We start from the raw sequence: 7,921 nt of genomic DNA, 5'->3' as shown, positions 1-7,921 counted from the left end.
AATCAACAGCTGGATCAGATAGTAGAGGAAGCATGTCGTCGCGCTGTAGAATTAGAAATTGCAACAAACCTACCAGTTGGAGTGTGAATTCATAGATTGGATAGTGGATTCTGTGAGGCAAAGGAGTAAGCAACAAGGATACAGCTAGACCTCAACCTTCAGATTGCCAAACTGCGCTTAAAGGCACAGTCATCCACGCCCCCAAAAGTTAGGGAACAATGTGCTGGCGCTATCCAAAAGGGGCTGGGGGAAATAGCACAGGAAGTGCAGGACTGTACTATGATGTTGGAAGAATCCCTCATGGTCCTCACTTCCTTACAGGAGGACCCCACCATACAACGCCTGAAACAGAAGCACGGGAGCTCCAAGTGTAGTATGACAGTGTGCGTGGAACAACGCAGGCAGTTGTCCCGACCCAGCGGTTGGCGAAACTACAACAAGCAAAGGCGTTGAAGGAACATGTGGATGTCATGTGACATAAAGAGGCAGTACTTAAAGCGTGCGTCTAGCCATGGATTAATGAGGCCTTCTGCATCATTGCCGATATTGAAGGAAAGCTCACACAAATGAAGGTGATGCATGCCTTAAGACAGGGATCTACCCCTGACAGCGAGCATTCGATAGAAATAGTAGAGCAGATCCAGTAGACGATAGAACAGTGCACTGTGGACCTTCGCGCAGCATAGGCACAGTTGGAGGGGCTCTTTGCCAAGATCGCCGCACCAGCAGAGTGACTCGGGATGAGTCACGATGATTGTGTTGGGGGCCTGTTGATAATGGGATCCCCCGTAGCAGGTTTTGGGGCTTAAAGCCCAAATTTTGGTCAAATATGGTGTAGAACTCCACGAAGTATGGGTAAGGAGCGCGAATTGGATAATCAAGTCATAGGGTTGTTCGCCCTAAGAATTGTAATTTAATGTAAAGTTGTGTTGGCCTATGGGGTTGTATATATAGATCAAGGCTCTAAATTATAAATTGAGCTAAGCTCAGTAGAGAATAGATAGAATAGCGAAGGCATGGTTAGAGCATATAGTGGAATCTGAAGTGTACTGGGTTGTAGGGGTAGGAAGAGGCTCTGCAGCTGAGTGCACAAAGGCCTAGTAGAGTCTGTCGTTGAGTGTGTGGACCCCCGCAACTGAGTGCGCAGGGCGGAGTTGGGTCTGTACTTGGGATTGAAAGATAATAAAGAGAAGTTTATTATGTGCATCTATTTTTGAATCTTTATGTTGATGTTATACATTATTTTTATTCTGGTTAGTTACTGCGCACACTTGATGAATACTCGTATGAATACTTATATATAAAAATAATTTAAGTAAACAAGTTAACAGAGCCTAATTAAGGAAGACTCGGGTAAATAACATGGGTTGTGCTGCGACTAGAACCACGCGAAGGCAGTAGCACAGAGTGTGGGGTGCCCACAGGTGTGCATAGCGCATCAAGTGTGAAGGATGGACTGCATACCAATCACCTCATATCAGACATCCCTAGGGTGCGTAAACCTGGTTCTAGCACCCTCCCATACTACTTTGGGTGAGGCCTTAGTCCGCGTTCCGTAGATTGTTTCTGAAAGGGCCAATGGTACCAGGATTTGCTTGGCTAAATCACTTCCGAACTTGGGTCAAGCCCCACTAAGCCAACAAGAGTCAAACTTGCTTCTTCCTACACTACACTCAAATTTGATGCCACTTTGTACTATTAGTTAGTTGGTAGCCTCTTATATTTGACTCACACTCATCCTAATATTTATTTTTCTATTGGTTTTGTTTCTTGTAATATGCAAACACCCCACAAAAATCATTAGAAATTAACAAAAAGGATAATTTTGGTATATCTTGGGTATAGTTAGATTTAGTTTACATTACAGTTCAAAGGGGCTCCTTTGTTGGATGGTTTCATAAATTCAAATTAAACTAGTGACTTTGTAATCATAAATCTACTACAAGTTATGTTTTAATTATTGGTTATGGAACTATCACATGGGATTATAAAAAGAAATAGTCTATTTCTCTTTCTTCATATAAGTAGAGTTTTGAGCAATGGTTAATGCAATTGAAGAAGTGTTGTGATTTCAAAAAATCCTTTTATATTTTGGATTGCAGTAGTATCATTTGACGATCCTTTCATATGATAATTAGAGTGAAATCAAGCTCACTAAGGATCCAATTCAACATTAGCATGAAAAAAACATCTAACCACAAATGCACTTCATTAGAAAAAATCACCTATTATTGTGTTATTTAGGTGTTATTTTTCCCTAAAGATGATCAAGTTGTACATATTTTCATAAATTATTTTACATAAACGATTTTCTAAACTTTGATCTATGTTAGGAGTTTAGGAAGTTTCAAATAAGGCAGGATAAGATCTAATGCCTCCTTCCTTATGCTATTGTATCACCTTTGAAAGTCCCTCAATCATATCCTAAGTTGTTCTTAAGGGGGGATGTTAAGATATTCAAAACTTAGGATTTAGTTAAGTTCAACTTGTTTTAGTGTGCTATTAGGTAAAAGTGTGTTTCTTTAGTACGAATTAGTTGTATTTTAATTTTATGCTCGCTATATGTTCTAGAGATAAATCAATCTAATGAGTCATATTCTCCTTGATACTAATGGCTGCTGAATTTTGGCTTAACACCTGATTGATCCATAATCTCTATTTAAAGAGCATGGAGGGTCACGATTTATAATCAATTGTGAGAACTCTCTTATGTAATTTTTTTCTTTTTCACTAATACAGTTTACTCAAGTGGCCACATTGGTTGGGGTCATGGATTGTTACCCTCTTATATGGTTTTAGACATGTGTTGTAGCGGCTACAACCACCCTCCAAAATTTTGGCTTGCATGCAAATTTTAGAGCCTACCTTGGACCTTATTATTGATTGTTCCTTGGTCACTTGTTGGCAAGTTGATGATATAAAGCTCCCCTCCTTCATATTAAGAGTTGTCCATGTTCTCATCTTTATGTTGCATCTGTCATCTTTGGGCATAGGGATTGTTTTTTGTCATGCAAAGGGGATGTTGTTTTTCTTCAAGAAAAAGCATGCGTGCATGGGCTTTTATCATCACATAGACATGTTTCACACTCACTTCACACACTCTTGTCACGAAGGTTGTTGCATCAAGTAGAGTATGTTTTATACATTCTGGATGGTCTACATTGTATCACAAAGTGTTTGTGTGTGATAATAGTTGAGTCCTATCACTTTTTACATATGTTTCATTGATCTCACACTTAGCCATTTCATAAGAAACCTAGCCTCATTCAGCTTCCCAGAACTGTGCACTTTGCTTCTGCAACCCTCAAGCTTTCTCCCTTGCTTGTTGGAAATGCGTAGTGCGTAGAGACCCCTACCTCCCTTGGCATCCACAACTGCATAGTGGTTTCCTTTAGTTTCCTTCCCCCAGCTAGAACCCACTATCATCAGAAATTGAGCAGTAGTGTCCCTCAGCTGCTCAACCTACCTTGCAACCTAAAAATGCATAGATCTGTCGTCCTGGAACCCATCTCGCTATAGTGCCTTACATCTAGAAACTGCACATTATTGCCTCTCAGATGCCTGAGCTGCACTACACTCAGAAATTGCGCAGAGGTGTCCTCCCAGGATGCCATCCCACAACAATGTCCTATGCCTCAAAACTAGGCAGTGTTGTCCAAGCTGCACTATCTATCTTGCATTCAGAAACTGCGTAGATGGGCCTTTGAGGGATTCATCCTAGTAGTAGTCCCCGCCCGCTGAAATTGCATTGATCTATTTCTCAGCGACTAAAGGAAAAGGTGACATGCTGAGATCACTCCCAAGGAGTTGAGGATAAGGACCAAGAGACCAAGTGATGGAAAAAGATCAAGACAACATGAAAACTCTATCGGATGCATGATCATCTCAGGGGTAAGTATGGTAAGTAAAGAACACCTTTCAAAGTACACCTCTTATTTGAGTTTTTAGGAATTCTTGTCATTATTATATCATCCTATCTCTAGTAACAAGCATGTGTGCAAACACAAAAATTCATTTCATGTGTTTCCTCTACATGTCTTGCTTCCTTTTCACTTGTTTGACCAACTGTCATCTTCAACATGTTGATTGCTATTTCATGCTTGTGACCTTGTTGTGGTGATATTGAAGGTTTTTCTTTATGTGAATGAGTTGTTTCGACTATGTAAACACCCATCACACTCACACACAATGTTGTAATCATTGTTGCACAAGTTTTGTCATGGTCGTTCGAAGGTCTACCTAAGTGTCACACTTGTTGCTTTCACCAATAGACAATCCCGTAGAGGGTCATGCTGAGCATATGTTGTCTTGTCGATTTGAGGTGTCTTCTCATCGAGTCATGTTGAGTGTGTATTCACAAGGTCATGTATACATGAGTTCATTCACAAGGTCATGTATAAATGAGTTCATTCACTCACATACTTAGACATTTGTCTGAAGATCTATCGACCAGACCACCCTCCATCAACCAGACCTCCACTGAGCTGCACTGCATAATCTCAGCCCTTAGTGGCCTTGCACTGTCACCTAGAACTGCATAGAGCTTGAGACTGTCCTCCATGCAGTCTGCACTATGCAGTTTTGGAATCAATCCAGCTGACTGTCACCCAAAACAATGCAAAATTTTCCCAGGAAGCCATTTCAATCTACGCTTTCAGCAAGCCTATCCATCAATCCTCCTATTGGTCAACTAGAAAATTTGACTTAAGCTGTGACCTAGGGCTGCACTCATATCCAAAATAGCACAGTAGCTATCCATATTTCTTACCTACACTTCCTAGAAAAACTACACAGACATGAGGGCCATGCACCTACTGCCTATTATTGCAACATCCTAGGAAATTGCGCAATTCTGCCAAGAAGTCCCCTTGCTCCCTTCTCTCCAATCCTCCTAAAAAATGCGTAGTTTTCATTGACAGTCCACCTACTGCCTGGCACTCTATTTAGCTTGGAAACTATGTAGTCATGTCTTTCTTGACTTCCTCCCAGAACTGCGCAGTTCTTATCAGCAAGCTCTCGTAGCCTGATCCTAGCCTTCTTTGGAAAACTGCGCAGTTTTCACTGCGAGTGCTCCCTGCTACCTTCATTGCCTTCCCTGAAAAGCTGTGTAATTCTGCCTCCCATCTGGGCCAACTCCCATAGATGTCACTGCTATCCCGGACTGCTCAACCTAGCCTCCCAGTGACCTCCACGCAATTTTTCCCGAAAGCGTCCTAGAGCCTCGCATCTTGACTTGACATGTGCTTTGCATTGTTTCAGGGCCTTGTCCTCTCTCCCAGTCACTTGCATCCGGAAACAAAAGACAATGCATCATGGTAAACTAGGGGATTTCTTGATTTGATGTCGTGTCGTCATGAGTTATTGCAGAAACAGATACGTGGATGAGACATGGTGCGATGACGAATAGGATGAACAAGGAGTGCATGTTAGAAGATTTTCTCACGGTTGGACAAACACATGAAGTATATAAAGTAGCAAGTGAAAGAGACACATGCACATGCATGAACCATCAAGCGAACACCAATGACATTGAAGAATCCACACACTTTTCCATGTGGAGGTGAAGCTATCGTACACTACAAACAAACTCATCACTTAGAAGAACAACAACTCGACACGAACAACAGAACCAACATGTGCATACCAGTAGTTTCGCATCGAGTTGTGTCATGAGTCACCTCAGCTATATCACTACTTTGGGTCATACTTGTGTAATCAATGTAATGTAATGTGGAAGTCCAACAGACCCACAGATGAAGTTAAAGAGTCATGTAAGTCGAAGAGTCGTGTATGTCAAATGGTCATGAGGGAAGTTGAAGAGTCACAAGGGCTAGTTTCATGCTTGACTATATATACCCACTCATTTGTACATGCAAAGGAATTTTCACCTTGGCTCCTCCCACATAGCCTTGAGAGTTTGTAAACTTTTTTTTAAGGAGCGAGCAGTGGCTCCAACGCTCCACTACTAGGGCTAGTGATGTATGGTGTATGAATGTGTCTTGGAACTTTCTCTTAATTCAAAAGCCTATCACAGGCCAACATGTTTTCACACATGTATTATATTTGTTTGTAAGATTATTCTTTGATTTCTTTTAATGCATGTTTCTTTAACTTGTACTAAGATAGTTGACATATTTCGGTTGTTTTAGTGCATATGCTGTTGGAAATGTGTTGTATGAGTTGTTATCATTGTCTCGCCCATGTGGACTATGCCGACGGACACTAGACATACTCATTCTTGTAAACTTGTTATAACGAGTGCCACACTCGTGTGCACTAGTCTGCTGGTTGTTACACATGATATATGTTCACCTTTGTGTATGTGATTACTGCATCCGTGTGGACTACTCCGTCAGAAGCTATGCATTTCCTATTGTGTGGTGTGTCTCTACCTGAGTTGGGACTATTCCCTCTCGACTTGAGACTCACTCTCACCCTCTCCCTCTACAGTGAAAGAACTTAGACACAAGTGACACTAAGCACTCACTAGGCACACACACCTCATTGTTTGAAGACAAGGTATACCACTCTCACATGCTGACAAGTGAGAGCTAAGGCATATATTTAAGATAATGGAAATCGATCCATCATACTAGATGGGACTCCTACAAGAAATGGTGTGAAGTCTAGTTGGGACTTAATACCAGGAAGATTCCTTGAATGTTGGTGGATCCAACACCGTCAAAATTCTGGTGTTAGAATGAGGGCTAGATGACAAGCTTAGCCTGTTGCATCTGGCTTGAATCTCTTATCGAAATGGATCATACACAAATCTTTCTCCTGGTGTGTTTCTCCCATTTCTCCCTTAATCAACTATCACTCCCTGATCATCTTATCAATGACTTGTCCTTGTTAAAGTTTGACGGTGATGACAAAACATCCGTAACCAAGCACATTTCTGATTTTCTTCATTTCTGCGAATCTCATGGAATCGATAATGAAGAGCTTATTTGCGTACTTTTATTCCTCACCCTTAACGGTCACGCTAACCTATGGTGTCATACCCTTCCACCTGGTTCCATCCATTCCCTTCTTACTCTCCTTAAGGAGCTCCATCAAGCCTTTGATAAGTGTAACCATCAAGAATTCTATGAAAGAATCTCTCATTTAAGAATGAAGCCTGGCAAATCAGTTGAGGACTTTTCCACCTTCTTCCATCAACTCTTTCAAAAAATTCTTGAACAGTTTTTTGACCTTGACTTCATGAGCCAAGAGTTGAAACGCTTAGTTCATGTTTCCTGACATGGTGAACCTCTTGATTTCCCTTCTTCCTCAACTCTTGCGGATCATGAGGCCCCTCAGTTTGCAGAGGAGGAGCCCAACATCCCGTTTGTTCCTTGTACTCCTCCTTTTAGAGTCCCAAAGTGGGTGCCCCCTTATAACGATTGCAAAGTTGAGAGATCTATGGAGAGGGTGCCCCCTCGCAGCGGTCACAAAGCTGAGAAATTTTCCTAGCATGTTCCCAACCCATCTTCTTAGCTATCTCCCACTCCAATGAATGAAATTACAAAATGGCTCAGAAAGACTATGGAAATACTCATTCCTCCTTTCCGCAAGAGGAAATCATAATTCATAAGCCAAGTCTCAAGTTTGATCTGCATCTCTGCCATCCTCCATTATCTACAAGCCACGACGACTTGTACAATGACTTTCTTGATCAATCTGTTTCACCAACCAACTGTGCACATTCTCTTGATTCTCAAGCTACTGGCTCAAATTGCAATCAGGTGTAAGGCAGTCACATTACACCAGCGGAGGAGCAAAAAGGTGAGGACATCATCAATTCCCCCTCGCTGATTCTAAATTGTTCACCTCAAAAAAATGAGATTCCATTCTCTAACAATTCTCAATCTACTAATCTCGATGAAATATATTGTATACTTATTTCTTTCGATCAACCCCCAACCTTAGGAAATTATCA

The sequence above is a fragment of the Pinus tabuliformis genome, chromosome 1_2, assembly GCF_031772625.1.
Source record: "Pinus tabuliformis cultivar Carrire ecotype Pingquan chromosome 1_2, CPIR1, whole genome shotgun sequence".
NCBI lineage: Eukaryota > Viridiplantae > Streptophyta > Pinopsida > Pinales > Pinaceae > Pinus > Pinus tabuliformis.
This window is presented reverse-complemented; position numbering follows the sequence as displayed.